The sequence below is a fragment of the Ctenocephalides felis genome, unplaced genomic scaffold (assembly GCF_003426905.1).
Source record: "Ctenocephalides felis isolate EL2017-DRISC unplaced genomic scaffold, ASM342690v1 CF-g0.4_SCAFFOLD_01170, whole genome shotgun sequence".
Lineage (NCBI taxonomy): Eukaryota > Metazoa > Arthropoda > Insecta > Siphonaptera > Pulicidae > Ctenocephalides > Ctenocephalides felis.
The window spans coordinates 36300746-36310373 of record NW_020537324.1 but is presented as its reverse complement, the minus strand read 5'-3'; positions in this window follow the sequence as shown (position 1 = coordinate 36310373).

Genomic DNA, 9628 nt, shown 5'->3' with positions numbered 1-9628 from the left:
TTTTTGAAAATTTTCGAAAACTATGAACTTTTTGCAAACCAAAACGCGCTGCGTAGCTTTTCAGAGAAGGATATCGAATTTCAATTATCATCTTTAGTAATTGCCTGTGCCAAAAGATAATCAGCACGTCTCCCCATCAATACAAATCTAATATTTTTTTATTATTCAAGTCGATTTTGAGAACACGGATCGATCGATTTAAATGATTCAGTTCCTATTGATAAGGAGACGTGCTGATTAGTATTGGCAAAGGCAGGTCCAACTGTTTTGAAGATACGGGCCAAAATGCCAAAAATAATAATTCAGTTTTTGTTAAAAAAGCGTCCAATATCATTCAAAAAAATTTACAGAATGTATAACTGCTTAAATTTGTGAAGGGCAGGTTTAGCGGTTTCGATGATCCAATAAAAACTTTTGAAAAAGAAACATTTGGCGGTCAAAAGTGGTCATAAGACATATGCACATTAAGTTATCAGATATTTTAAAGATATTATAATAATAAGTATAAATTTTGTTTACATTTATATGCGTTCTGTAACATTTTTATCCGTTAGACTGCGACGCAGCGCTTACGCGCTTCTTGTTCCTACGTTGCTGCAGCGCGATTGCTTTAAAAAAAAGTTCGAAATTTTTAAAATTTCAGGAATGGGACGGCATTTTGTCAGTGCCCCAGGGCGCCAAATTTCTAAATTCGGCCCTGATTACACAGATCAAACAAATATCGAACTATATTTAGTAAAATTTAATGTTAATTCCTAAGTATGATATATCTTTTTAAATTTAATTTTTTTTACGAAATGATAGCTACATTATTTAATAATGCTAAATGCAAATTTCCTGGGCACATTTTTACACTGTTTATATCCTAGAATGGTTAATTCGTCTGGAATAATCATTAGCAGAGTTGGAATAACTAATTTCATTTATATTTTGTGAATAGGGTAAGTTATCGTAATCCTCCAAAAATTAAAAATCAAAATTTTTGTTTCAGAGTTTTCTGAACATATTGGCATACCTTAGACACAATGAATGTGCGTGTGCGTATGTATCGATACAATTTTTCGTCCACGTATTTGAGAGCAGTAATCAACCGATTTGAAATGTTCAAAAAGCATTCAATTCCCACGATGTAGCCGGTAAGGAGACGTGCTGATTAGTTTTTGGCAAAAGTCGGTTCAGCCGTTTCGAAGAAATGAAGCAAAGAGTGTAAAAATGGAGTTCTTGAAATAATAGAGCATCCGATTTGAATGATTCAACAAAACATTCAATTTGTGATGATGGGGAAAAGTAGTAATTAGTTTTTGGCAAAGACAGGTCCAGCTGGTTCGGACATAAGAAGCTAAATGTGAATATTAAATTATAGATTTGAATGATTCAAAAACCATTTTCTTGTGTTGACAGTCTGAAGAAACGATCAGTTTTGGGGGATGGCAAAAAAAATTATTTAAAAATTAAAAAAAAAAAAAATGCAAAAAAAATTCAAATTTTTATTTTAAATCAATTATTCAAATGAATAAAAGAATGAATTTCAGTTATAAGCTTTTACATTTTGTCTATAAAATACGAATAATGACAGTCGCAGTATTAATATATATAATATATTTCAAAACATTTAGTAATCCTCGAATATTTTAGTACGGTACGGGAAGTTCTAGCAATTTGCCTTATGTCATGATGCCACTGATTTAAATTTAATTTACTTTTGGCAGGCACTTGCAATAAGTATTGACATGTCCTAGAAATATTTATATGGAGCACTCGTTGCAGTTCGTAAATCATCCATCAATTTTTTTTTTGGCTAAGCAACGTTTGCCTGGCCAGCTAGTGTATATACGAGGTCTGTTCAAAAAGTACCCGGAATTTTCGTTTTTTCAAAAAAATATTTATTTATTCGTCTACATTAATGTGGTCCCCTTCAAAGTAGTCCCCCCCAGATATAATACACTTATGCCAGCGTTTTTTCCAATTTTCGAAGCACCCTTGATATTCACTTTTTGATATGTCCTTGAGCACTCTCAGCGATTTTCTTCAATCGAGGAAAACCGCCGTCCTTTCATGGGTCTCTTCAACTTTGGGAACAGGAAAAAGTCACACGGAGCCATATCTGGTGAATTTTTGCACTTTGCAACACTTTATTTCATTTTTTACGCAAAATTTAATACAAATTCTTTGACTTTTCAATTCTTCCATTGTAAAAATCGCCGAGCTCAGAAAAACACGTCGAACCTTAGCGACTACCACAGACAAAGTAAACAGTGAATATAGCTGAAAATTTCATCATACTTTAGGGGCATGTATACCAACACAATAAAAAAAATTTTGACAATCAGACACTCCAGACCCGCGAAATTTAATTATTAGTAATTCCGGGTACTTTTTGAACAGACCTCGTATATATATATATATGTGTGTGTGTGTGTATGAGGTGTGCATACCTAAAAATTTTTAGGTATAACTTAGCGACAAATGAATTAGAAGTGAAATTTCGTGTCATTTTTTATTGAAAATTCGACGCTCTGCAAAACAGGTTTTTTAATTTATTTTGTAGAGCGTCAAATTTTGAATAAAACTCATTTATTTGTTTGCTAAGTTATATCTAAAAAACATTTTTAACATTGAAAATTTTCCCATGCTATTTTCATACAAAACTTTGAATGACACGAATTTTCACTTTTAATTCATTTGTCGCTAAGTTATTACCTAATTTTTTTTTAATTTTATAATTTTTTTCCATGCTATTTGCATAGTTTGATTGAATTTCGCACTATCCAAAAGTTAATAATAACAGCTAAAACTTTCAGGGAATTGATTTTTCAATTTGGAACCATTTGAACCCTTGGGAGCAAGGAAATTCGAAAATGTCCATATTAAGGACCACCCTTGTATATAGTCGATTAGTAACATGCAATACCGCGTAGTGGCGTAGTAAAGCAAATTATTGTTCTACAATTATTATCAATCAATTAGATGATTATGTATCATTTATTATCATAACATTCTGTCTTCTGTAGTAATTGAAATGTACTACCTGTATGTCAACAGTAATATAAATAAGCAAAATATATTGCGTTCAATTTTTGTTAGTTTGTACTACCGTACATAAAAGAAACATAAATCAATAATACTGCGAAAAAATGTTTAATATTAAAATTATTAAGTCTCATGTTTCATATTAGCATAATTAAAATTAAGTCTCATGTTCTAAATTTTTAATTATTTTTAGATATTTGATATCTAACTTAACTATTGAATAATAATATTTGTACGAAATTTATATCAATTGAAATATCTATATTTATGGCATGTGACACAAAACATAGATTCTTTCTAGATTATGAAACACTTTGATCCCATATTCATCATTTACATTTTTGATGGTATAAATAAGAAAAGACATTAAAGTTTCTTGAGGCAAGAATTTTAAATTCGGTAAATTATTATAAATCCAAATATGAATTTGATTCGCACGAAGCTTTTTACTTAATTACAGGATACAATTTCAATAGCAATTTATTTTTATTTCGAATAATCATATAAAAACATGTGATAAATTTCTCAAATTATCTCTTAAACAAAGTGTAAGTGGTGTTCGTAAATTAATTACTTTTATCAAAGTATCTTCTACCCTGTGTTTTTTCATTGCTTATGTCAAAGTATTTTTACCGTGTATTTATTTTAATTCAACAACTTCACACTGAAAATTAATCTAAATATTTAAAATTATGAAACTATTAAAATTAGCAGTAAGTATAATTTTATTTGTCAGAGAAATCACCAATACTGTTCATATGTGTGCAAAAATATGGTAATGCTAAAGGTTGTGAATATTATCATCGGGCAGCTTCTTCTTCAATCTTCTTGAAATTGGTGTCTCAAGAAGCTGAGTGGAGTTTGAATGATTTTTTAGTTTATGAAAATGTTTGACACTGTTGATTTCTATAAATTCTGTTTATAAATTCAAAGTGAGATGTTCTAAATAATGAACTGTTCTCATATTTAGTTGCACTCAATATCTTGATTTTTTATCGAAAACAGTACAAATATAAACTTTCTATGCGCTCATTTTCTGAAAATTAAAATTAAAATTATGTTATCGAAACTAAAAAATAAAAAATAGTCTTCACCTAAACCTTACCTAGATATTTTAAATTCGACACTAGATATTTTAAACAAACAACATATTAAGCAAATTAAAATACAAAAAAATATTTTTGCAATAATTGGCTAAAATTATCGGTATTTTACCTTATATCGTAAATTTCCATCTGAAAATCGCAAGAAAATCGCCTTAATTTTGAAGCGGATAATGACTGGTAGTGAAAAGTAGATCGCTTACGACAACGTAAAGCGAAAACTGTCGTGATCAAATTGCGGTAACTCGGAGAAATGGTGGCCAAGCCAGGATTTGATTGGATTGGCAGAGAATAATTTACTGTGCTGTTTTTCTATAGCAAAACTTTTAACTCGTACCTGTATTGTCAATAAATAAACCGTCTAAAAAAGAACGCCACCTTTGGCCAATAACAGAAGAATTGTGTTCCATCAGCTCCTGGTTATATTGCGGTCCTGGCAACAAGAGATTTGCTGGTAAAAAATTACTTCAAGAACGACTTGTCAAAACTGGCTGTCTCAATTTTAAGCTAATGAGGACAAGGGTTTTTATAACGGAGACAAAATTATATCACCCTCAAAAAAGTCACAAGTTGTCGAAAAAACAGCACATAATTGACCTAAATTAAATCATTCTAACTATGATTATTAAAGCTTTCAATTTCATACAAAATAATTGATTTCTTTTTACTTAACCTAATAATATTTAATATAAAGTACTTATTTTATGCATTTTATTTGAATAAGAATAATTTTAAAATTATTTAGATCATTCTTTGTGTAATTCTCCTGTTATGAATATAAATTTAACTAATTGGAATTGGTATTTTGCCTTGAGGCAAGTTACATGAACTTCCCGATATGTGTAATTAATCGACTTAATAAAAAAATAAAGTAATTTATGAGTGATTAAAAGTATTCCGAGTGGATTTATTAAACATAATTGAAAACGAACGAACACGTTAACTCCGATTATTTTTTTAAAGCAAATCAAAAATCATCAATTTTTATAATTGAATCAAATTTCGTAAGATTTTAATAGTTTAGTATGTTCACTAACAATAAGACCAAGTACTCTATCGTTATACCAAGTGAATCATCTAATATTAATTTTAACAAGAGTCAAACAAACTACTCATTTTCTCAAATTTTGATGAATTTTTAAAATTAAACTACTTGTAAGTAATTAATATTACTCGCCGTAATATTTCAATAAGTTGTATAAGACCATGATATATATCATCAAAAAAAGTTTCATGAAAATTGGCTCAATTTTTTTCAACAACGAATTAAAGGAAACAGCTCGGAAGATTTTTACCTAAAACTAATCATTATTCCCAACTAATATCTTTCAAACAGTTTTGGTTTTCTAAAATCGATTTGGTAGTGTGAGAGTAAATGTGAATAAAAAGTTTAAGACTTTTTTCCAAATGGCTTGGCAGATCGTCGCACAAAACTGGCAGACGATAGTCCTCATCGAGATACATCAATAGGCTTTTAAATTTTTGAAATCGGTTCAGGCGTTTTTGAGAAAGCGTCAATGAAAGATCTAATTTTGACAAATGCTAATAAAACGATACTAATTTTTGCAAACTTTGACGAATTTTTAAATCTAAACGAGATGTCGTAGGGCCGTAATATTTTAGTATAATCTAGAAGACTATGGTACCTACCGCCAAAAAATAATAATAAAATTCATCAAAAAAAATGTTTTAAACACTTTATTACAAGAAAACGGCCCGGCCGATCTCTACCAAAAACTCATCAGCACAATTTCCAACCAACACCTTTCGAAAGGTTTTTTGAATTTTCAAAATCGATTCAGAACTGCGGGCGAAAACGTGGACGAAAAAAATTTCACTTTTCTCCTATTCACAAATAAACGGCTTGGCTGATTGTGGCGCAAAATTGATAATCGCTAGTTCGCGATACATCAAATGGCTTTTGCCAAATGGATTTTCGGCAAAAAATCTGTTCACACACTCGTACATACTTTTTCCAAATTTAGTCTCATTCGATTCACAATGTGTTGAAACGTCGAGAAAACATAAAATGAGCAAATCGGATATTTTGACGAAAACATAAACTTCTTTTTCGGGTAGTTAAAAAAATATTGCTGTATATTATGTGAGCGTCATTTCTATTTATTATTTCTACTTTCATAACTTTTATTCCGTGAATGAATATATTATATATGTTAAAAGTGTTAGTCCCACTTTATGACAATAAATGATTTTTCATCAAGTTTGTATAAGTAATGTGATAATTTGTATTCTATTATTACTATATTTATTACTAAGAAAGTTATTTAAATAAACGTGAAAAATTTTCTTTTATAAAACTATAATATTTATATGAATTTCATGCAAAAGTAGGCGACGTGGGTTAGTATTGATGGTGATCATAATCAAATAGAATTATTTTTTTTAAAAGAATGCAATTATTTTCAAACACAAACGCTTCCAATGATCATAATCAAATAGAATTATTTTTTTTAAAAGAATGCAATTATTTTCAAACACAAACGCTTCCAATTTTGTGCCAACTTTTTAAATGGCTCTCAAGTCAGAAACTATTCATTTTTTCAAACGTTGATGAATTTTCAAAATAAACTACTTTCCGTAATATTTTAGCACGTTCTATAAGACCATGATATCTATATTCAAAAAAAGTATCATAAAAATTGACGATTTGTTTCCAACAGTTAATTAGAACAAAACGGCCCGGCCGATCTTTAACAAAAACTAAACAACACGATTTACCAACAAATACCGATCGAACGGTATGTGGATTTTTAAAATCCGTTCAGAATTATAGACTAAATGGTGAAATAAACATTTTACACTTTTTTTCTAATTACATAGAAATGGCGTAGCCGATAGTCGCGCAAAACTGATAAACGCTAGTCCTCATCGAGACATATCGAATTGCTTTTCAATTTTTGACATCGGTTCAGCCGTTTTGGAGAAAACGTTGACGAAAGGTCAATAATCAGCTCACATACACACACATGTACTTTCTCAAAATTTGGCTTGAATTTGGCAGAATGGCTTGAAACGTCGAGAAAATGTAAAACTAGCAAATCGGATTTTTTGGCAAAACAATAACTTCTCCTTCGGGATGTCAATACTGGAAAAACTAGGCGCTTTGAAATATAGCATGTACAAAACTGTAACTAGGGGATAAAACATCAATATAAAACGATAAAGGTGCAAAATACGAGTTTTGTTATCAATATTTGAATTATAAGCACCAAAAATGGTAAAATATTGTTTTACTTGATAATATCAAAATTTTGTGGCACCGTAAAGATATCTTAAAATCTGTAATTAATTAATAAACTTGCTATCTGTACTATGGCATAAAATTTTGTAGATCAAGTTATCTGATCGCGCGGTACAAGTTGTTTTTAATTACATGCGTAGTAAACCGCGATTTTGTCATTCTGATATAACTCTGATCATTTCGCATATGAACACAATTAGAACCTCTCTTAATCATATCGCTAAATAAAATAATAGTTTGAAACATGTTGATAAAGATATGTATCAGACGATTATCTTGTGGGTAATCTCAGGATTTGATAAGAAGTGGAAAAACAGAGGCGAATGGTCTGCGGTGAGGTTTACATGGACTAGGTAAATAACAAATCAATAGATGCAATAATTATTGAATTGAAAATGAAAATAATCCAATTCAAAGACAGTAACAAATCTTTACACAATCATAAATGATTCTCTATCTACATAATTACTGATACCTACTGTTCTTCAGAAATATTGACCTCTGTTTTATAAAGAGTTGTTTGGCTTTGCTTGTAAATAAGGTGTTAGAACGACTGGGCCTCAATCATATAGGATTCGGATTTGTACTGGCTTTTCTCAGTCTGATGTCAAGCAGTAGTGACTACGGTTGTCACGTGGAAATATAGAAAGGAAATGATCCTAAATGATAATCCGTCTTCATAATATTATGTTTTCTTAAATTTTGGAGTAATTCTGTATCTTTTGATACCAAAATTCAAATAAGAATGTGAGTGGGTGGATTTTTAAGTGTGTGTATATCAGTCTCAATTTTACTCTGCTTCAACGTTTATATAGGTATACCTGCTAATTTTAAATAAACAACTTAAACTTGCCGCGTAAAACTAATCGACGCCACTTTTTATTGAGTTTTATCAAGTCATATTTGAACAGTTTTTGAAAAAAACTGTTAAAGCAAAGTCAAATTGAGTCTTATACACACACTTAAAAATCCACCCACTCAGATTCTTATTTGAATTTTGGTACTTATAAGTACAAAAGTTTTTGTCCACTTTTTGGCCAATAATCCTGAAACGACTTTGAAAATTTTTTTTGGTAAATATCGGCCTCGGTCATTCTTCGCATTTAACTCTTAAAAAATTTGGATTTAGGGAAAGTTTGCATAGAGATAGTTTAAACAAGCGCTCTAAAAATTAATAAGCTTGAAATTTGAACTAGGTGAAATTAAACTTATAATTTAAGGTTTAATTATAAAATTTTAATTTAATTTTTCAAGTTTAAAATATTAAGCCGCTCTCTTAGAACATATGCCATGTAATTTTTAACTTCCCGTAGGATAAGTTATTGTAAACGTCCAAAAATCGAAATTGAAAGTTTTTACATTTCTCGACGTTTTGAAAGTTTCTGAACATTTTGGCATACCTCAGAAAAAATGGATGTGTGTGTGTGTGTGTATGTATAGATACAATTTTTAGTCACCTTTTTAGGCGCACGGATCAACCGATTGGAATGGTTCAAGAAACATTCGATTCTTATTGATAGGCAGATGTGCAAAGGCAGGTACAGCCGTTACGGAGATAAAGAGCAAAAAGTGCAGAAAATAGAAATCGAGTTTTTGAGAGAACGGAGCATCCGATTTGAATGATCTTAAAAACATTCAATTAGCATTGATTGAGAGAAATGGTTATCAGTTTTTGGCAAAGGCAGGCCCAGCCATTTCGAATATACAGAGCTAAATATACAAAAAATGGCTTTTGAAACAAAAATTTGTCTTTTTTGTATATTGACAATAATTCAGATTTCAATTTTAATTCTGGCTGAAGTTTTAAAGCTCACATCTATACTATAAAGAAATAATTTTAATTTTTAGTTTATATAATTCTTATAAATAAATATTTGACAAATGTTACAGTATTTAAAATAATCTATTTGAAAACATTTAATATTCCTCGAACATTTCGTTACGGTACGGGAAGTTCCAGCAATTTGCCTTGAAGCACGATGCCATGCACCCCATTAGTTTTCTGTGTTTTTTTCTGATCATCGTTGGCATTTATACTTCAACATGAAGTAGAATTAAATTAAAAAAAATCAATTCAATTAATGTGACTACAAATATTACAAACTTGTTTGAAAGATATCATTTGGGAATCGTCTTGGTCAGTGCTTTAGTTAAAAGCGCAAAACAGTTAAAAATGTTATCTATATTTTAATTGATTAGACCAATTATTTACCATATCGGAAAATTCATGCAA